Raw genomic sequence first — 23043 nt, forward strand, 5'->3', positions numbered from 1 at the left:
ATTGAGCTAAAGTCCATGAATAGTCCATACACCAGTCCCACCATGTATATATTTCTTATTTCACCAATAATCCTCCTCCATGCATGGGTCAAGGGCAACTTGAATGCTTTGTATTATAATATGACAAAGGAGGGGCTCACTCTTGGATGCATTGTACAAATTCAACAAAGGAGGGGGCCACTAAAAGACTTTTGCAGGCATAAAAAACAGGCTTTTTGGTGAGAATTTTGGCACCTATCTCCACTCCGAATTTGGAGCGGTGATCAAAAGAGACAATGTAGCCCACACTCTGAATAATCACCTCAAATTTTTTCATGATTTTTGGAGCTACCAGCGGTGAGCTATGATTTTTTGAGTGGACCCCAGTCTGCCCACTTTTCTCACAAGTAGCCCTTAGTCTTCTCTCACCCTTCCACACACCTACTCACTCTTACACATCCCTCCCTCTCCTTCCCTCACTCAAACCTGCAATTTCCATGGCTTCTCCCACCCTCTTCACCATTACCCTTCTCTCTCATCCCTATAGTTCTTTTATGAACCTCTACATACATACACCCTCTCCATGTCTCTCTCTATTGCTTCTATGTTACAATTTCATTTACCTCTCCTAAAATATCTAAAATTCAGCATCTTAACCATGATAACTTCTGCAAATTGAGGATTTTTCATCAACAAATCCTCTTTTCATCGTGGTGGTCAACCGTGGCGGCGGCGTAAAGAAGCGAAGAAGAAGAAGAAGACCAACGATCATTTTTTCCACAATCTACACAAGGGTGAGTTCAGTTCAAGCTTCTTCAAAGCTTCACCATCTCAATGATTCTCTTTTAATTCACCCCTCTTCCTTCATCAAATCAACTCACTCTACCCATTGTAAATGTAACATTAACTTTCTAGTGATTACTAACGACTAACATACTAACACAAAATAGCATTGACCTAACCATAAAAGACACCTCACCTCAAGATATGTATAGTAACTCTCTCTCTCTCTCTCTCTCTCTCTCTCTCTCTCTCTCTCTCTCTCTCTCTCTCTCTCTCTCTCTCCCTTCCTTAAAACTTACTTTCACCTTATCTACCATCAATAATGCTCTCTTCTGAGCCCACACCCATGACTCAAGCAGACAAAGAAGGCCCGCAATGTTTTGATATTCAAAAAAATCATAATCCTGATTTGTTAGCTTGTAAATTAGGATTTCCAATAATCTTAATGAGGGGTCTCCAACCTATAAATAGGCCCGTCTCCTTCTTGTAAAACAACCTCCAACATCTCACATAGCACCCCAACACTCTATGCGTGAGGAGAGACTTAGGTGTAGCAACCACTTGTGAGCTTCACTCTTGGTGTGAGAGAAGCCTTCAAGCTACACATTGCAAGTGAGAGAGCGTGAGTTCCACAAACCTCAAAACCACTATTGTATATGCTCCTTCATCATCAATAAATTGAGGTTTGGTGCATCAAAGGTGTGATTCGACGTTCAAATCTTCGTCCTTCCATTTGTGCAATACTGTTTGGAGAATTCAAGGTGACTTGTGTATTTGAGTTTTTATCGGTTGATCTTGATTTTAGAAAGTGTTTTAGTGTGTTTTTCATTGCCAGTTTTGTGTCCATTGTAAGAGGGCATTGTGGTGAGAGGTCTCCCACACCCTAAGAAAGTGTGTGTGTGTGTTTTGGCAATGTTTAGCAATCACTAAGCATTGAGTGAGTTTAAACAAGTTCTACGATAGCATCATAACGAACCATCTCCATTTGCAAGTCACAAATACGGTATTATGCAAGACCCTTTTCTCTCTCTCTTCCCTTTGCTCTAGATCTCTCTGGTCCAGTTTGTGTGTGTCTTGGTGTGAGGTTGTTTGTGTGCGTTGTGTGGTGCATCTTCTTGGTTGTGCCAAAATCTTTCTTGCGTCCTAGTTCGCATACCATAACTAGGTGGTGCCCCTTTCTTGTTTGGGTTTGGCTGTGGGTTTGTTGTTGTGTTGTGCTTGTGGTTGCCCCAGCCCCAATTGAGCAGCACGGGAGCCTTGAGGGGTGTTTAGAGGTCGCCTCTCTTGTTGCCCGCCCCGGACCGCCTCAATTTTGGTGCCCCCACGGAGGAAAGGCTTGTGTATCTTTTTGTTTAGGTTCAACCTTTAGCATAGTCAAGTAGGTTGCATGAATCACGAGAATTTGTATGATCCTTTCATTCCCATTGCAAGGCAAAAGGTACACATAATTGTTAGTACTAAGTTGCAATTTCAGCGAGTAATTCGTAGGATTTTAGGTCCTCTTAGGTTGGCTGAGATAAACGCTTCAGTAAACCCTTTTATTTTGCCTCTGATTAGGTACGACCTTAGTTTGGACGTCTATATTTTTGTTTTGTTTTGAGTATTAGGTCATGCATAGACCATGGATAATGGCCCATGAATAGAGGTTTTCCCCTTCCATTTCACTCCACACATTAGAATAAACATTGCAATTAGTAGAAAAATCCATTTTCAACAACGTATGGTATTCATGTTTGGTGCCCAAAGAGTAGGAGAAATTCTCGCATCACCAAACCCTGTCATTCTACGTCTTATTGATTATCATAGGTCATTTGATGTGAATATTTTTATTTTGTTGTAGAATAGATTGCAATTTAGAAAATATTATTGTGTAAATCTTTTAAAGAAAAAAAAAACGCGTCACTTTGAAATCAATTCAATGGAGAGCCAACGCCAAATGTCTGGATATCCTCTTTTCTTTGGAGAGCCTGGAGAGGATGCAGAATTATTTCTAGCGAATTTCAAGATGTCTTGCCGTATCAAGAGGATAGTAACTGATCAAGAACGTGTAGAAATGTTTGAGGTGGTCCTTAGGAAAGATGCTAGCACTTGGTTTGACTCTTTGCCTGAGGAATTTAAAGGGAATTACACGGAAGTTTTGAATCGTTTCAAGAAATACTTCTTTGATCCCCAAAACACTCAGAAATTATGGCAAGACATTGTTTCTCATAAGCAAAAAGACTTAGATGACTACTACTTGTACAAGCAAGAGTTTCTACGTCTTTGGGCTCTATGGATACGAAATGTTGCTAACCCTGGTGATGGTGCAGAATTTCTAAAGAAGGAGAGGTTCATAGCCGGACTCTTTCCTGACCTTAAGGTAAAAGTTGAGGCGGGTGCACCTGCTACCTTTGATGCAGCTGAAACTAGGGCTGCTGAGAAATATAGGAAACTCAAGTGCTTAAGGGGAGAGGTTCCAATAGAAGGTCTTAGACCCAAAGGTAAGTCACAAGCATCAACATCGAGGGAGCTTCCTGAGGTAACGGCGGAAGTAATTGAGAAGTTAAACGAATCTTTAAGCAGCCTGTCAATTCACCTTGCACAAGCTGTAGGTCCAAAGGGACAAGCAAAGAAGTCTGAAGAGCGAGATCCACGACCTAGGAGAGTCTTGCAATGTTGGAATTGCGGAGAGTCTGGACATGGGATGTATAATTGTCCTTGGCCCCGTGGAGAGCCAGGGAGACCTAACTTGAATTACCCAGTGATGAATGCAGGAGAAGGAGCTGGTCAACAACCAAGGCTTCTACAAAGGCCAAATGGACCAAGACCACCTCCACAAGGGGTAGAAGGAGTTCCACCTTTGCCAGATCCAAATGTGCATGTGGTAGAGGTGACAAATTCAAATGAGGTTGACATGGAAGCCAATGGCATTAAGCGTGGCCGACGAAAAGGTAAAGAGAGAAGGAGTCACATCATAGAGTGACCATGGACAAGGCAAGAAGGCAAAGGAAACCAAGGAAACCAAGAGGACTCGACGTCGTATCAACCTCCAAGACTTCCCTCTTGGACATGGTATGGCTCCGTACAACTTGTTGGAAGACATGAGAGGTAAGGGTCCTGATATTTCATGGCCTCAATTTCTTGCATTATGTCCACAAGTTAGGAGGGATTTAACAAGGGCAGTTAGCACTAGGAGAAAGGTAAAAGAGAGTGTGCCTGTTGTAAAAATTGCACAAGCTGAAATGAATGAGGACATTACACCGGTGCTAGACTGTTACATCAAAGGGAGATTGGTTAGGAAAGGTCTAGTGGATGGGGGTGCACAAATTTGCATCATGACAGAGGGACTCATGCAAAGACTAGGCATGCACATCCATGAGACACCTGAAATCAAAGTCAAGATGGCAAACAATAGCAAGGCTAGGTGTGTAGGCATTTGTAAAAATGTCTTTGTAGAGGCCTTTGGCATTAAGAAAGCGGTGGATTTTTATGTTATGTCGACCAAGGGAAGTGGTTATCCATTTATCCTAGGAAGACCATGGCTAATGAAAATGCGAGCTTTGCAAGATTGGGAGAGTGGGAAATTAATTTGTAGGAATGACAATCATAAGAAGGTTGTCTTTGACATGAAGGAGCAACGCCAAGAGGAGCTCCATGAAGAATCATCTCAAAGTGAGACGGAAGAAGGTTGGACCGATAGCACTTCAAAAGAAGAAAGTAGCAGCAGCATTACTGAAGAGGAGTCTTCCATCGAAGTCATGGGGGTAAGGTTTAAGCCAAGCAACCAAGAGACCTCTTGTCAAGGCTTGGAGGAGGTAGGTCCTCAAGAGAACGAAGGTGTTCAAGATGAAGGGATGCTGGAAGGTATGCTATCAACAACACTTACAAAGGATGAAAGAGAGGAGTTCAAATGTGTGCTAAGGAAGTTTCCTAGGCTTTTCGCTAAAGACTACACCGACATGCGTGGGGTAGATGTTGTTCAACACAAGATTGAGTTAAAGCCTGAGGCCACACCTAAAGCTCAGAAGCTACGAAGGCTAGGAGTTATAAAGGAGCAGGCTCTACTCAAGGAGGTAAGAAAGCTTCTAGCAGCAGGTTTCATTTATCCAGTGGAGAATTCAGAGTGGGTCTCTCCTCTTGTTGTCACTCCTAAGAAAAACGGAAAGTGGAGGGTGTGTGTGGATTACCGTCCACTCAATGAGGCAACAAAAAGAGATCACTTTCCCCTCCCATTTCAGGATGAGATACTAAATGAGGTAGCTGGTCATGAGAAGTACACTGTGTGTGATGGCTACTCAGGCTACTTTCAAATAGGTATCGCATTGGAAGATCAATTGAAAACAACCTTTATCACTCCTTGGGGTTGTTATGCTTTTAGAGTCATGCCATTTGGTCTGACAAATGCTCCTGCAACATTCCAACGTTTCATGAACATGGTGTTTCAAGCATTCTTTGGAAAGTCAATTAGGGTGTTCCTGATGAGCTTGAAGAGTATTTTTGTAACATTAAAGTCATTTTGTCAGAGCTACCAACACTCATGCCTCCTTGTTGGGAGTACACATTCTTTGTTAGCTCGAGTGTTGGAAGGGAAACAATTGGTGCTGTGTTGCTACAACAAGATCCCCACAGTACAAGGATGCGACCCATCTACTTTGCTAGTAGGGTCATGAATGCTTTGGAGAGAGACTACACAGAAGCAGAACTCATGATGCTTTCTCTCATGTTTGCGGTGAGAAAGTTTAGATCCTACCTACTACCAAAACCTTTTGTAATTCTCACTGCAAAAAATTTGTTCCCTTGGGTGTCATCTCAAATGAATCTTAGTACTAGGATCTCAAAGTGGATTATGGAGTTGCAAGAGTTCCAATACTCTTTCAAGGTAGAAGATAGTGTGCGTGCACAATTGGCAGGGATTCTCACTTATAGGGTACATGAGAAGGAAATTAAGGTGCCTCAAGTAAAGACCCTACCATTGCCACCACCAAAAAGTATTCCCAATGCTTTTACCTTGTTCTTTGATGGAGCTTTTCGACGAGCCACAGGGAAAGCAGGGGGAGGGCTAGTGTTGCTCAACCCAAGTGGAGAGGTGGTCACGAAAGAGAAGGTCAATCTACCAGGTTCAACTAGCAACAATGAAGCAGAATACGACACACTACTTCATGGTTTGAAGATGTGCATTGGCCAAGGGATAAAACGTCTCATGGTAAAAGGAGATGCACTTCTCATTGTTAAACAGATTTTAGGCATTTGGGCATGCAAGAATGAAAGCTTAAGGACAAAAGTTCATGCCATTCGTAGGATTTTTAATCAGTTTGAAGAAGTGCAACTATATCATATTCCGAGGAAACAAAATGAAGATGCCGATTTACTTGCACAACAAGCAATTACATGTGTTGAGAGAGAAGTGCAGGTCATCATGGTGGCAGCAGCTGTCAAGCAACCGAGATACCAGGGATTGGAGTCATTGGCTCCCATTATCGGCTACATTTTGGAGGGTGAGTTTCCACAAGACTTCACGAAGGCTCAGAAGAGGAGACTCATGAAGAAGGCAAGTTTCTATCTCTTCCTAGAAGGCTCCCTCTATCAAAAAGGGAAGGATCAAGTGTGCAGGAGAGTACCAACTATCGAGGAAATTCCAGCCATTCTAAAAGGTTTGCATGAAGAGGCATGTGGTGGTCATTTTTCCCAAGAATCAACTATGAAGAAGATTTTGCTTGCGGGGTATGTTTGGCCAAGCTTGCATGTGGATGTTCAACATTGGTGTAAAAGCTGTCACAATTGTCAGATAAATGGAAATAGAAGGTTGGTGCATGGCCCGAGGCAAATAGTGCTTGCAAATGGACCCTTTGAAAAGTGGGGCATTGATGCTATGGGTCCTCTGCCTAGGACAAAAAATGGTAAACTCTACATTCTAGTGGCTGTAGACTATATGACTAGGTGGGTGGAAGCTCAAAGTGTGGCAAGAGTGAATGAGAGGACAGTTAGCAAGTTTGTGTACACTCACATTTGTTGCAGATTTGGCACACCTTTGGAGATTGTTTCTGATAATGGTCCAGGGTTTAGGAAGGGCTTGCTCACAGAAGTTTGTGAAGAGCTTCACATTCTACATCGTCATAGCACACCATACTACCCACAATCAAATGGTTTGGTGGAGAAGGCTAATGGTGTCATTGCAGGAATCATTAGAAAGATGGTGCAAAACAAGACAAAATTATGGGATGACTTCTTGGATGGTGCCTTGTGGGCATATCGAACCACATACAGGGAAGCCACGGAGTTCACACCATTTCACTTGGTCTATGGTCAAGAGGCTTTGCAGCCTATCGAGCTCAACATTCCAACAATGCGACTTCGTGGCAAAGGAGCACAAGATGATCAAGAGGTATGGATGGATCGACTTCTTACGTTAGTGGAGCTTGAGTGGAAAAGAGAAGCAGCATACGAGTGCTACAAGAGGAAAGCCACACAAGCGAAAGAAACGCACGACAAGAAACGGAAGGACAAAGGAATCAAGGAAGGAGAGCTTGTGCTAAGGTATGACAATCGACTTGACAATCGTTTTGATGCCAAGTTTGAAACTAGATGGCAAGGGCCATACATAGTCAAGAAGGCTTTCAATTCTAGTTACTATCAGCTTATGGACTTGAATGGTAAAGAGCACTCCAGGAAGGTAAACGGGTATCGCTTGAAGCACTATTTGAGTCGCCTTCTACCAAAGGATCTACCAAAGATCTATCCAAAGGCCGCTGTCTCATGTAAGTATTGTTACATGAAGCATGAGTGTAACTCCAGCCAAAATTCTGAGGGGCCAAACAATGAAGATCTCGTCAAGGACTCTAAAGCACTCTCTTTGGAAAAGATGCTCTATGATGGTACATGAATATACCATCATCCTGGGGGAGGGCTAATGATAGCCGTTTTTCGGCTCTCCATAATTGCTATACTAAGTTACTCCACCCTACCAAATTCACCCAAACGCTATGGCTATCCCTACCATTTCATTGTACATAGGCGTGTGTGAGTTAGGGGGCTTTTCCCATATCTTCTTAAAAAACCCTCAGCTAGCTAGTCACTGGGCTAGTTGAGCCAAAAAAATAAAAAATAAAAAAAAATAAAAGTATATTATGGCCTCTTTGTGTGTAAATATTTCATTGTATATATGGCCTAAATATAGGGATTTTTTATAATTATTTTGATATTTTATTTAAATATTTCTACTTAGGTGTGTGTTTTATTAAACCTATGTACACCTTCTTTCATCCTCTTACACCATAATTATATTTTTTGCCAATATGTACATACTCTAACCTCATATTTTTCTTTTATACAAATCACTCCCACATTTTCACCCTCACCCTCGTGAAAACAAAAAATTGATTTCTACTCATTGGTTACTTTTATTATATTATTTACTTGCATACCTTTTTCTCTTTCACCCAAAATAATTCAAGGAGGGACCATATCATATGATTCCAATATCTTTTCATATCCATAACTCCTCCATATTTTTATTATTATTTTTACTCATTATTCTAACACCATGTGCTCATTGAGCTAAAGTCCATGAATAGTCCATACACCAGTCCCACCATGTATATATTTCTTATTTCACCAATAATCCTCCTCCATGCATGGGTCAAGGGCAACTTGAATGCTTTGTATTATAATATGACAAAGGAGGGGCTCACTCTTGGATGCATTGTACAAATTCAACAAAGGAGGGGGCCACTAAAAGACTTTTGCAGGCATAAAAAACAGGCTTTTTGGTGAGAATTTTGGCACCTATCTCCACTCCGAATTTGGAGCGGTGGTCAAAAGAGACAATGTAGCCCACACTTTGAATAATCACCTCAAATTTTTTCATGATTTTTGAAGCTACCAGCGGTGAGCTATGATTTTTTGAGTGGACCCCAGTCTGCCCACTTTTCTCACAAGTAGCCCTTAGTCTTCTCTCACCCTTCCACACGCCTACTCACTCTTACACATCCCTCCCTCTCCTTCCCTCACTCAAACCTGCAATTTCCATGGCTTCTCCCACCCTCTTCACCATTACCCTTCTCTCTCATCCCTATAGTTCTTTTATGAACCTCTACATACATACACCCTCTCCATGTCTCTCTCTATTGCTTCTATGTTACAATTTCATTTACCTCTCCTAAAATATCTAAAATTCAGCATCTTAACCATGATAACTTCTGCAAATTGAGGATTTTTCATCAACAAATCCTCTTTTCATCGTGGTGGTCAACCGTGGCGGCGGCGTAAAGAAGCGAAGAAGAAGAAGAAGACCAGCGGTCATTTTTTCCACAATCTACACAAGGGTGAGTTCAAGCTTCTTCAAAGCTTCACCATCTCAATGATTCTCTTTTAATTCACCCCTCTTCCTTCATCAAATCAACTCACTCTACCCATTGTAAATGTAACATTAACTTTCTAGTGATTACTAACGACTAACATACTAACACAAAATAGCATTGACCTAACCATAAAAGACACCTCACCTCAAGATATGTATAGTAACTCTCTCTCTCTCTCTCTCTCTCTCTCTCTCTCTCTCTCTCTCTCTCTCTCTCCCCCTTCCTTAAAACTTACTTTCACCTTATCTACCATCAATAATGCTCTCTTTTGAGCCCACACCCATGACTCAAGCAGACAAAGAAGGCCCGCAATGTTTTGATATTCAAAAAAATCATAATCCTGATTTGTTAGCTTGTAAATTAGGATTTCCAATAATCTTAATGAGGGGTCTCCAACCTATAAATAGGCCCGTCTCCTTCTTGTAAAACAACCTCCAACATCTCACATAGCACCCCAACACTCTATGCGTGAGGAGAGACTTAGGTGTAGCAACCACTTGTGAGCTTCACTCTTGGTGTGAGAGAAGCCTTCAAGCTACACATTGCAAGTGAGAGAGCGTGAGTTCCACAAACCTCAAAACCACTATTGTATATGCTCCTTCATCATCAATAAATTGAGGTTTGGTGCATCAAAGGCGTGATTCGACGTTCAAATCTTCGTCCTTCCATTTGTGCAATACGGTTTGGAGAATTCAAGGTGACTTGTGTATTTGAGTTTTTATCGGTTGATCTTGATTTTAGAAAGTGTTTTAGTGTGTTTTTCATTGCCAGTTTTGTGTCCATTGTAAGAGGGTATTGTGGTGAGAGGTCTCCCACACCCTAAGACAGTGTGTGTGTGTGTTTTGGCAATGTTTAGCAATCACTAAGCATTGAGTGAGTTTAAACAAGTTCTACGATAGCATCATAACGAACCATCTCCATTTGCAAGTCACAAATACGGTATTATGCAAGACCCTTTTCTCTCTCTCTTCCCTTTGCTCTAGATCTCTCTGGTCCAGTTTGTGTGTGTCTTGGTGTGAGGTTGTTTGTGTGCGTTGTGTGGTGCATCTTCTTGGTTGTGCCAAAATCTTTCTTGCGTCCTAGTTCGCATACCATAACTAGGTGGTGCCCCTATCTTGTTTGGGTTTGGCTGTGGGTTTGTTGTTGTGTTGTGCTTGTGGTTGCCCCAGCCCCAATTGAGCAGCACGGGAGCCTTGAGGGGTGTTTAGAGGTCGCCTCTCTTGTTGCCCGCCCCGGACCGCCTCAGTACCTAAACGTAAAATGTGTCCTTCCCTATCGACAACAAACCCCTATGAGTCAAACAGTGTAACGCTAAAGCCAATGGTAGATCGTGGGAAGGGAAAGATCACAGAATGCTACACACCTAGTCCAGAGCTAGTTTGGGCTCCAAGGCAAAACCAATTTATTCCACCTAGCTCAGGAAGGGGGGAGTTCCATGAAGCTTCTAGCTCCTCATGTAATACATCCATAGAGGTAAAAGCTTCTACACAGCCTCCATCTATAGTAGTGGACCTCCATGAAGCTACAAAAGAATCTACACCTCCCAGTGTTCAAGAATCACCTGATGAACCACTTCAAGTTCGATCCTGGGAGAGTACCTTACCACCCTTGCAACTTGACAAGGCACCTAGGGTAATAGAAAACTACTAGAAAAAATCCTCACCTATTACCAACTGGAACAATTGGTTTCAAAGGGTGACGACATCAATTCAAACGGTATGATCTACCCAAGGAAGGGGGGAGTGGTTGTGGACATCCATCATTCACTTGCTTCCCTCTCAACCTTTCTCCCTGACCTCTTAATCTCCAATCTTAGGGAATGTATATATAAAGCCTTATGCTCACAAAAACAAGATAAAAAAGTAAAAGAGAAAGAGCCATAACACAAATCATAAAAACAAATTATGCACAAGAACACGACCCTTGTAATATTTGCACTCTAACCATCATCTATTTGCGTGTACAGATATGGCTAGTACGCTAGAGTCATCCACTCCTGCCTTGGGTGAGAGGTACCCTCGTTACTTTTCACAAATATTTATTATGGTCTTTCCAGTGCTTGCATGTGAATGGGATTTGATAGGTACGCTAGCATGTGAGAGGAATTTTGAGGAGTTAGAATGGCTGATATGTCTCTTGACCACGTCTGATCCATACTTAGTAGTGAGCGTTTCTCCCATTGCACAAGCCTACCCTTTTGACCAAGATGACTATAGGCGTCTAGTGACCTTCTTAGTAAACATGCGCACCTATGATGAAGAAGAAAATTTACACGACTACACAGATGGCACATATGGTCTCATGGATGATGACTTTGTTTATCTCGACGACGAGGATAGGGGTTTAGCCTTAGGGTTTTCCCCCAACCTCTACAATATCCTATTCCCTTGACTCTCTAGGGGGAGTGCAAATAATTAGGTTAGGGTTCCTTATGTTTTTTATTGTGTTCAATAAGTGTTGGTACCTTTTCCCACTAATGTGCCTCCTGGAGGTATTCCTTTTGTTTCCTAGTGTGTACAGGAGCGTGTTGCTATTGATAGGATTTGGACCTTCATGGAATCTTTATCTCGACTCACTCTTCAAATCAAGCGCGACCATCGACACAAACAGGTGTTTCTTATCCATTAGCATTGCCCCTTATCTTTTTTGCATCTATGATTGTCTGCTTTGATTGTGATTGGTAGCCTAATATTCACCGCATTTGCTTAGTATCAAACATTTAATTCAATGTAATTTTTTGTCATAATCACTTGTCAAGCAGTCCGACTAAGCTAGTTTGACCAAGTAAGGTGTTAGAAATCTTCTCTTAATACCATGGGGAATGCCTTCCTAATAATCAATGGTTACTTAGGTTCTTAATCCGATTTAGGCAGCATTGTGTGAAATGTACTAGGGCTTTCTAGTGGGCTTGACCCTATTGACCTTTCGCTTAAGTATTATAAAGGGAGTTTACTAGTGTGATGAGCCTAGGGAGGTGTATCAGTGTTATATGACCCCCCAAAGTTACAAAATTAAAATGCTGAAAATGAACAAACAAAAAATCAAAGTGCCACACTGTAAAATCTTAAGCTGGAAGAGAAATCTTAGCTTGATTTGGTAATTCACTCACATGTATTGCCTATGGTACTAGAGCCCTAGAGGTTCCCAGTGTGGGCGCTTTTCCTTGAAAAGAAAAAAACTCAAGGCATACAAAATAAGCACACACATCAAATTGAATCACTGTGAAAAGACTTTGGGGGGTCAAAGAAAAAGTAATCAGTCAGGCGATGATTTCATGAGAAATCCCTTTTATGGTAGCTTAACTACAAGGTCTTCTAGATATAGCCTCTAGTCAGCCCTCGAACATGAATACTTGGCTCTCGCGATTAAACAACTTAATTGACCACAGAAAATTAAGAAGCTTACCCATGGTATTAATATTCGATCTCTAGTGCCTTTCGACCGTCAAATTAGCGACCCCAGACTTGTTTAATTTTTTACCTTTACATCTATTTATGCATTTGATTACATTGCAATTTAATGTTCATTGCTGACAAATTGTTTGAAATTCTTTTACCAATCAATTTGTCTACCTAAAACTTCATATGCTTTTTGATCACTTAAGAGAATGCAATTATTTTGCCAATGTTGTTTGATTTTGCAGTGACTGAAGAAGGCTAAGGACATTCATATCAAATGCTCTTCCACCTCGACGAACGAGCTTCAACTCAATAGCTGCCGAGGACGGAATCTACATCAGGAAGGGGGGCATGTTAACCCTCACGCTCACGGACACCCCATCACCTACGACGGACGTGTATTATGTATTTGGTAGAGTCAGGTACCGGGCTTGTCAGACCAATAGGAAAAGGGTAAGAGTGATCGCCGATGAGAGGCGCACTCTAACTGGGACATTCAAGGGATTAGTTGGCTAAGCATGGGCGCCCAAGTGTGAATGGGGTGAGCTCATATAAAAGCCAACTAAACCTAAAATTCATTCATTCTCTCATTTGTGCAATAGAAGAGTGCTCTTGCTCTATCTCCATCTCCATCTTCTTCTTCTTCACCTCCTAGTGTGTGTGTGTATGTGTGTGTGTGTGTGTGTGTGTGTGTGTGTGTGTGTGTGTGTGTGTGTGTGTGTGTGTGTGTGTGAGAGAGAGAGAGAGAGAGAGAGAGAGAGAGAGAGAGGGAGAGTGTGTGTGCGATCGAGCATTACGAAGGCACGACGGCGGCGAAGCGGTTGAGCACGGCACGACTACAGCTTCTTCTTCATCGCGGCAAGGAATCCACCACGAAGGCGAGCGTAGAACAGTGAGTGACACACCCTTTGCTCTCTTGATCTTGCTAGATTAATCTTGTTGTGTGCTTGGAGCCATTTGTGGCTCGCACACGGTGTATCGGCAAGTCCCTTGCTTCGACAGTGCAGCAAGGAGCGCACATGGTATCGGTGGTGGATTTTGCAGCGAATTACTCCTTCGAGGTGCAGAATGAGATTTAGTGAATGCATTGGTATTCAATGCAAGTGACAATATTGGTTTACATTTTTTACTTACGTGATGTGCTTGGTGCCATTCAGAAGAAAAGCCACTTCTACATCTCTGACGACAAAATCCACAGCACTTTATTTGGGCAACACTGATTTCTTGTGCATAATGAGTGGTTGCAAGTTCAAGGATGCAATGTCAAACGACATTGGATGTGGTCTGATGGTGCTACTTCACAATTTAAAGTAAGGTGCCCATTCTATTTTTTAACCAAATACGTCAATATGACAGATATTGAGATGATGCACAGTTTATTTGCATCTAGCCATGGAAAAGGGGAGCACAATGCGGCTGGTGTGGTGCTCAAACGAGCTCTCACATAGGAGAAATTGAAATCTAATGGATGGGTGTTACATAACACTTCATTTGTAGTTTCATTCCTCAACGCAACCCTCCAAAAATAATGTCCACTAATAGGGAAGAGGGTCAATTGTATGTTTTGGGAGGTCAAGCTCAATGATTTACATAGAGACAGAGAGTGGGATTGCATGCAAATCAAAGAGTCTTGATCCTTTCATTGTGTCAATTGTTACAGTCAATCAAATATACATGGGCTAAGGTGCAGACCACTATCCTACTTTTTCCATGCACGCATGAAAGGCCAATGGAGGAGATATATAAACAAAGACCACATTGAGGGGTGGCAATTTTTGTGGATACAACCCATTGTCAATGATGAGAGTGAGAGAGAAGCATACAATGATGAAGGTTACCAGGAGCACCCATTTACGCTGGCCACCATAAAAAGACACAGCACTTCAAGACCACTTGACAAGTACTTACATGCTACTTGACAAGCACTAACAGTCCCCAAGCAAGTACTTACAAACCACTTGACAAGCACTTTCCAGTTCTTTGAGGGTAAATCTATCACCTGCACAGTAAGAACAATGTTTGTATCCCCTGATACAACCACAATATAAACTAAATTATAAAAAATATGCTAAATTGACACGATAACTTTCCAAGACCACATTCATTTACTTTTGTATGTATTACAGGGAGTATTGGCAATTAGCTACACAGTGAGTGGGAGATTGGTGTCATGTATGTTAGCTACATAGGGAGTGTATGGGCTATAGGTGGTCCTCTATAGTTATCTTCGACAAGATGGGAGCTTGAATATTTCTCCTTTTGCCAACATTGTCTCCAACAACAGTGCAACTCCACCATTGCAAAGACTCGTCTCTGCATCAAAAGGGCAATCTCTAACAATTTTTGCTCTATCAGCACTTTTTGCCCATTGCATCAAAACTCAGCCACATCCTCTTTTAGGAATTTTTCCATTGCCCCTTATTCTTCCTTTCTGGTTCAGGAAGAATTACATAGCTTGCAAGATCAATACAGTACATTTTATACAAGGAATCATCTAACACAAGTGTGTTTGGCTTATTGAACTCTAGGATGAGATTCCAGAATGTATCCAACTTTTTATAGAACATTGGTCTAAGAGCATTATCAAAGAACCAACTACTAGCATGGCACGTGTTTTGTGAGAGCTATCCACTCAAGAGTTTGTTTGGCTTGGGACAAGCACTTATCCATGGCATACTCCAAATTTCCATCCTCCACGTGATGTCCACACAAACACCTCTGCAACCTGACTCACTGCTAGCAAGAACAACTCTACATCCTGTCGCATGTAGTAGGTTATGTTCGCATTCTCAAAGACTGCGAAATAGAGGAATCCTTGACTTGCGTTTATCGGGCTAAGTCTCGGGATTCATTAAAGCATCAAAAAGAATAGTGTGGAGGGCATTGCTCAATGTGCTCTACCTCATTAGTGGGTTGAAGGGTCTTCGAGCCAACAGCTTGAATTTTACCTACACAACGGTTAAGTTAGTCAAAATAAATGAACTTAAGACACACCATAGACACTGAGACTTAGGGATTATATATTTAGTGCCACAAAATAATACAATAGCATGAACAAAAAGCTACAAAGCTACAAGAATCTAAATCTTCTTGCACACTCAAGATTTGGGGGAAAATGGGTTAGTACTTTTCTTGGGGTCTCAAGGAAGCCCATCCTCCATCTTCCTTTTCCTCTTCTTCCACAACTCTCCTACAAAAAGCTGAAGAGTCTCTTCTATGTTTGGGTCCATCTTCTCCTCTTCAGATTGCACACCCTTTATCGGAACAACTTAGCTCTAACCTAAGTCCGAAATGGCTTACTAACATCAATACCTATGTTGGCAATAGGAAATCATGTAGGTGCATAGGTATTTGGTGGTGAACACATTGAACATGGGATAATCATATGTCTGAGGAAAACATGTAGACAATAACCAATATTACCTTGTGTGCTCACAGAACTAGGGACCTCCTTTAGGATGTCTACATCTCCAAGCTCATCAACATCCACAGATGGATTACAACCCTCAGAGTTTTTGTATTTCCTCTGGCAAGGTGTCCAGGTCAAAGGGATCATCCACATCATGCATGAACAACTTGGAAGTTACCCTTGCCAGCCTCTCACTCACCTGAGACATGACAAACAATAACTATACATATCAAACGGTAGCATGATTCCTATTTTATGAGGGAGGCTTGCCTTACATATAGAATTCTCACATGCATTCCCAAGTTCCCAACATCTTGTTACAATAAGTATCTCCCACTAATAGTCTGAGACAATTCACTTGGGTTCGATCGCACAGAAAAAGGGTTGTACTTGTGGGCACATGACAGATAATAAACATCGATCGCATGCTTGCTTGGCAGCAGATGGACACATGCAACACAAGATCCACCAATCAGGACAACGTTAGCACCTAAGCTAGACTTGGCAGGTGGGGTAAACACTAGAAGGGTCCTGCCCTCTCTCTTCAAGAAGGTGCATGGCTCCTTCATGAATGAGTCCTATCTCCTTAGTTCACATATCACATGATCCATCTTCTCAACCAAAGCCTACACATGATGGAAAAACACCATCAATAATTTCAAGCACTTCCAAATGCTCTTAGCACTCCAAAGTGGTTTAACCATCGGGCTTTGAGCGGTTTCCAATGCAAACAACACTTTTAGATGTTTTCTTACTACTCTTAGCACTTGCAAGTGGTCTTACTTGCATGACATCTTAACATTTACAAGTGGTGAACACTTATAAGTGTTCTGAGAATTTACAAGGGGTCTTAGCAGTAGTAAGTGATCTTGAAAATTGCATGTGCGTAGACCACTTGCAAGTGGTCCAAGATTATGTAAGTTGTTTGAGAACTTGCAGGTGGTCTAAGAAGATGCATGTAAGTGGCCTAAGAACTTGCCAGTGGTCTAAGAACTTGTAAGTGGTCTAAGCACTTCTAATTGGTGGTAGCACTTGCAAGTGGTTTGAACCCTTGCAAGTGGTCTTAGCACCTGCAAGTGATGTGAGCACTTGCAAGTGGCATGAACTTGTAAGTGGTGTTAGAACCTAAAAGTTTGAGCCCTTGCAAGTGGTCTTATCACCTACAAGTGGTATGAGCACTTGTAAGTGATCTTAGCACCTACAAGTCTGAGCCCGTAAAAGTGGTTTGAGCACTTATAAGTGGTTAAAGAAAATGTGTGTAAGTTGTTTAAGCTCTTGCTAGTGGTCTAAGCACTTGTAAGTGGTCTTAACACTTTTAGGTGGTCTAGGCCCTTGCAAGTGGCTAAGAACATGCATGTGAGTGTTATAAGCACATGTTAGTGGTATGAGCACTCGCAAGTGGTCTAGGCATTTGTGAGTAGTATAAGAACATGCACGAGCTCCATACACCTGCAAGTGGTCTACCCACTTGCAGGTAGTCTTAGCACTTGCAAGTGCTTAGACCACTATTCTCAGTACATTAATACTCTTGAGTGTTTGAAAGTACCTGTAGGGTGGACAACTCCTCCTTCATCTTTTTCCTTATCTTTATTTTAATGTTAATTTTATCAAAATGAAAAGCTAACTTTCCATGCATTGGTTAGGACCATGTTCCCATGGTATGAACCAAAAGTGACTCATGGGTAAACTTTGGAGCTTGGGTTTAGCCTGAATTCACCTCGAACTTTTTTTTTTTGAGTTGATGGTTTAGATGCATTGGTTAAGAGTAAGGGGTAGAACGAGGCCATTACATGTGGTTTATGGTTTTACGAAGAGTTCAATTTATGGTGAGGTTCAATTTATGATAATGTTCATGGAAAGGTTTATGGTATGTCTTGTTGGTTGTGTTCAATCTCAATGGTTTTATGGTGGGATCGGTTTATGGCAAAGAATTGTATGATTGGCAAGGCTAAGGTTTATGGTGTGTCAAAGTTTATCGTTGTTGTTATGGTGAGTTCCAAGTTTATGATGATGTTTATGTTTATGAAGAGGTCTAGCTCTATGGTTGTGTTTATGACGTGTCCAAATGTATGGTTCTATGATGAGATGGAGGTCTATGGATATATTTATGGTGAGGTCTGGATTTAGAGTCGTGTTTATGGAAGGTCCAGATCTATGGTGTGTCCAAGTTTATGGATTTGTGATGATGTCGAGGTCTATGGCTATATTTACGGTGTGATCCAGATCTATGCTTGTTTTTATCAAGGTCCAAGTTTATGGTGGTGTTTATGGTGAGGTCCAAATCTATGGTGTTTAGGTTTATGGCAAGGTCCACATACATGGTTGTGTTTGTCGTGTGTCCAAGTTTATGTTTACGATGAGGTTGGGATCTATGGTTGTATTTATGGTGAGATCCAGATTTCGAGCTATTTTTAAGGAGAGGTCTAGGTTTATAACAGTGTTTATGTTTATGGTGAGGGAAAAATCTATGGTTGTGGGGAGGTCTAGATCTATGGTTGTGGTTATGGTGTGTCCACATTTATGGTTTGGTGATGAGGTTGACCATTGAGGTCTATGTCCATATTTATGGCGAGGTATAGATCTATGGTTGTGGTTATGGTGTGTCCACATTTATGGTTTTGTGATGAGGTTTAGGCCTATGGCAATATCTATGGTGAGGTCCAAGTTTTGAGCCGTGTTTATGGTGAGCTCCATGTTGTGCTTTATGGTTTTTTGGCAACAAGATATCAAATCTAGTTTTATGAGGAGCTTTTGGTTGTGCTTTATGCGAGTTTTTTGTTGTGCTTTATGGAGAGCTCTTTTTTTCCAATTTTGTGTTAGTTGTATGTAGTTTTGTGACAAAATGTGTCCAAGCTTATGGCTATGCTTATGGATGGGAATTAGGTCTAGGTCTAGGTTTATGGTTGTGTGCTGGTTTAGCTAAGTCTGTGAAGGATCATGGAAATTTGTGTAGGTTTACATCTTCAAAGGCTTATGGAACCCCAGATTTATGGCCATTGACTGTGTCTCAGTTCAGGTTTAGAGAATCTTATGGCTGTGTTTGGAGTTTGGGTCCACATTTATGGTTGGGCCTGAGTTTGTGTCAAGGCTTATAGAAATCCAAGTTTATGGTTGTGACATAGTTTAGGTCTAGCTAGGTTAATTGTTGCTTTAGGTTTATGGCTGGTGGGTTCAAGTTTGTGTCCAAGTTTGTGTCAAGCTTTATGGTTGGCCATTGACTGTGTCTCAGTTCACGTTTAGAGAATCTTATGGCTGTGTTTGGATTTTGGGTCCACGTTTATGGTTGGGCCTGAGTTTGTGTCAAGGCTTATAGAAATCCAAGTTTATGGTTGTGACATAGTTTAGATCTAGCTAGGTTAACTGTTGCTTTAGGTTTATGGCTGGTGGGTTCAAGTTTGTGTCCAAGTTTGTGTCAAGCTTTATGGTTGCCTTTGAGTTTGTGTTGAAGCCTTATGGCTAGAGGTCCGAGTTTGTGTCCACTTATGTAAGGTTTCCAGTTTCCGAAACCTTAAAAATTGTACAAAGCTTGTAAAATTAATTTGAAAAGCATTGTTGAAGGATTCAAACACGGCTAATGTTGGTATTTTTGGAATCATAAGCAGAGCTTTACTATGGTTAGTAAATTTCAGAATCAGAATCCAATAAAAACTGCAAAAGTTACAGACCCTGGAAGGTTACAATAGGAATTCAATTAGTTAGTAAAAATTGGATGGTTTTAGTAATAATTATTAACAAAGACTTCTTATCCTAAGGTTCTAGAACTAACTGATATTTCAAATTTTCATCATTAGAAATCTGCAAAATCAACCAAAATCAATTCTGGAAGGTATGGGAGTAGTGTGGAGCTGGAGGCAGATTTAGCAGCAGTTGGCGCCATTTGCAAGCTGGGGGCCTACTTGGAGTGTCAAAACCTGCAAGAAACTTCACGGTGCCCAGGAAAGCTATAAAAAGACCCCCTTCCCTTCATAAAAATTTAGACTCGGAGCCTTAACACACTCTCTCTCATCTAGAGAGAACACTACGCAGAAATCATTAGAGATTAAGCTCTAGTTGATTAACCTAAACAGTAATTAGCCTAATCCTTCTTAATTAGCAAGGCTAGATTAATCTATTTTGTTAATAAATTAAAGATTAGGCCTATGTATACGCATAAAACCTCTCTTTATTAAATATTCTTTGTTGATTGTTGTAATTAAGTTTGAAAATGTTAAGCTAATTAATTATCCTATCATATTAGGGCTGAAATTAGTCAATTAACCAAAAATTAATGGGAAATATATTAATTAAGCTTATATTAAGTTGAGGTAATTATCAAAGCTGGATTAGACAGTCACACTAAGCTAGGAAAATTATCCTATAATTTTTTGAGTAATTTTTCTAATTAATTAGACAAAATTACATTGTTTTTTAGAAAACATTAAAGGGGAAAATAATCAAATTGATTCAAAATGCTTTGAACTATTTATCACTAGTTAATTATATGTTAGGGAACCCGTGATGATTATGTTAAGCTCAGATCATTAATTTACGTAATTACTTTAGCAGAAATAATATGTTTTTAAGACAAATTAAATAGAGAAAATTAGTAAATTGATTCAAAATACTTTGAGTTATTTATCAGTGATTAATTATATGTTAGAGTTATTTATCAGTGGTTAATTATATGTTCGGAAATTGGTGATATTTAGGTCAAGTTCAGATAATTAATTTATCTAATTACTTTAGCAAAAATACTGTGTTTTGAGGACAAACTAAATAAGGGAAATTAGAAAATGGATTCAAATTGATTTGGGTTATTTATAAGAGGTTAATTACATGTTAATAAACCTATGATAATTAGTTCAAGATGAGATAATTAATTCATCTAATTACTTTAGCAGAAATACTCTGTTTTGAGAACAAATTAAATAGAAAAAATTAGTAAATGGATTCAAACTGATTTGAGTTATTTATCAGTGGTTAATTATATATGAGGAAACTCATGATAATTAGGTCAAGCTCAGATAATTAATTTTTTTAATTACTTTAGCAGAAATACTCTATTTTGAGGACAAATCAAATAGAGGAAATTAGCAAATGAATGCAAATTGATTTGAGTTATTTAATAGAGGCTAATTACATGTAAGGAAATCTTTGATAATTAGGTCAAGCTCAGATAATTAACTTATCTAATTACTTTAGCAGAAATACTCTACTTTGAGGTCAAATTAAATAGCGGAAATTAGCAAATGGATTCAAAACGATTTGAGTTATTTATCACAGGTTAGTTACATGGTAGGAAATCTATGATAATTAGGTCAAGCTCAGATAACTAATTTATTTAATTACTTTAGCAAAAATACTCTCGTTTTAGGATAAATTAAATAGGAGAAATTAGCAAATAGATTCAAAATGACTTGAGTTATTTACTAGAGGTTAATTATATGTTAGAAAAATTAGAGTAATTATGTGAAGCTCAAATAATTAATTTATCTAATTACTTTACTAGAAATACTCTTGTTTTAGGATAAATTAAATAGGAGAAATTAGCAAATAGATTCAAAATGACTTGAGTTATTTACCAGAGGTTAATTATATGTTAGGAAAACCAGAGTAATTATGTGAAGCTCAAATAATTAATTTATCTAATTACTTTAGCACCAATACTCTATTTTCAGGACAAATTAAATATAGGAAATTAGCAAATAGATTCAAAATGACTTGAGTTATTTATCAGAGGTAATTTATATGTTAGGGAACTCTTGATAATTATGTGAAGCTCAGATAATTAATTTACCTAATCACTTTAGTAGAATTACTATGTTTTAAAGACAAATTAAATAGGGGAAATTAGCAATTAGATTCAAAATGTCTTGAGTTATTTATCAGAGGTTAATGATATCTTAGGAAACCCGTGATAAGTATGTTACCCTCAGATAATTAGTTTATCTAATTATCCCAATAAAATTATATTATTTTTAAACGAAAATAAAAGGATTAATATAGTAAATTAATCCAAAAACCTTTGATATAAATATCAAAGGTAGAACACACCTTGAGAAATCCATGATAAATACCCCAACCACTATTGAAGGGTGGAAAAATTACCTCGGCATAAATAGATGGTATAATAAATTACTATGAGTAAAATTGTGACTAATTTAGACCATAAGTATAGGAGGAAAAGGTTATAAATCAAATTTATGAAAATTCCTAAAGATAAAACATATTCAATTACAATTTAAGGTGAGTAGTCCATTAGCCGACATAAATTTATAATTTACTAAGGCTAAAATGAAATATAGACTAAGGAGAAACCTAGTTAAAGGGCTTCCCAAATTAAATGGTAATTATGGGAAATTCTTTATAGCATAAATAAGTCACAAGAGGAATATGTCATCAAATTGACTATTAAAGATACCTACTTACTCCAAAAATCTTTATTTTTGGGTAAAAAAGATAAAAGAAGATTATTCAATTAAACTTCTAATGGATTAAGTCTTTTTATAAGGCTGCCGACATGGCTCCAAAGAGAACCAAGGGAAATCCTCTTACGGAGGAAGAGGATGTTAGCAACAAGCGAAACAAAGCCACTAATGATCATGAGGCTCTGGGCCTAGCCATAGGCCATAGCCATAGGCCAACATAAGAAAGTCTACGGGCCCCGTCCCACAGCACATGGACGAGCAGTCCCAGGTGGATTTCTAATTTGTTCACTAAAATCTTTTAAAGTTCATTTTTAAGTTAACATTGCATACGTAAGGTTAGGAAGGATAAACTGGCTGTAAATGGACGGTAACTTCCACGAAACCAACGAGCAATGATTTTTAAATACGAAAGAAATGATTGGGTTATGACTGATTGACATAGGAAAGAAATGTTTGACCATCCTTAAGATAGCTTGTCTCAAGACACCTCTGATTCCTTGGAAATATTTTACTCCAGGTAATGGAGATACCATCATGCAGCTTCATGGAGTCCTCTAAGATACACCATGTAGCTATGCTCTTTCAAAAATCCATCAAGCAATGGTGGTCTAGCCTACGGGCCAACGGTGAAGCTCCACAAACATGGAAAGCTTTAAGAGCTTCCATTATGAAGCAGTTTTTGGCCACCAATGCCAAAGACTAAGTACTCACTGAATGGCGAAGCTTGAAGC

This window comes from Adiantum capillus-veneris, chromosome 21, assembly GCF_014529385.1.
Source record: "Adiantum capillus-veneris isolate H3 chromosome 21, ASM1452938v2, whole genome shotgun sequence".
Classification (NCBI taxonomy): Eukaryota; Viridiplantae; Streptophyta; class Polypodiopsida; order Polypodiales; family Pteridaceae; genus Adiantum; species Adiantum capillus-veneris.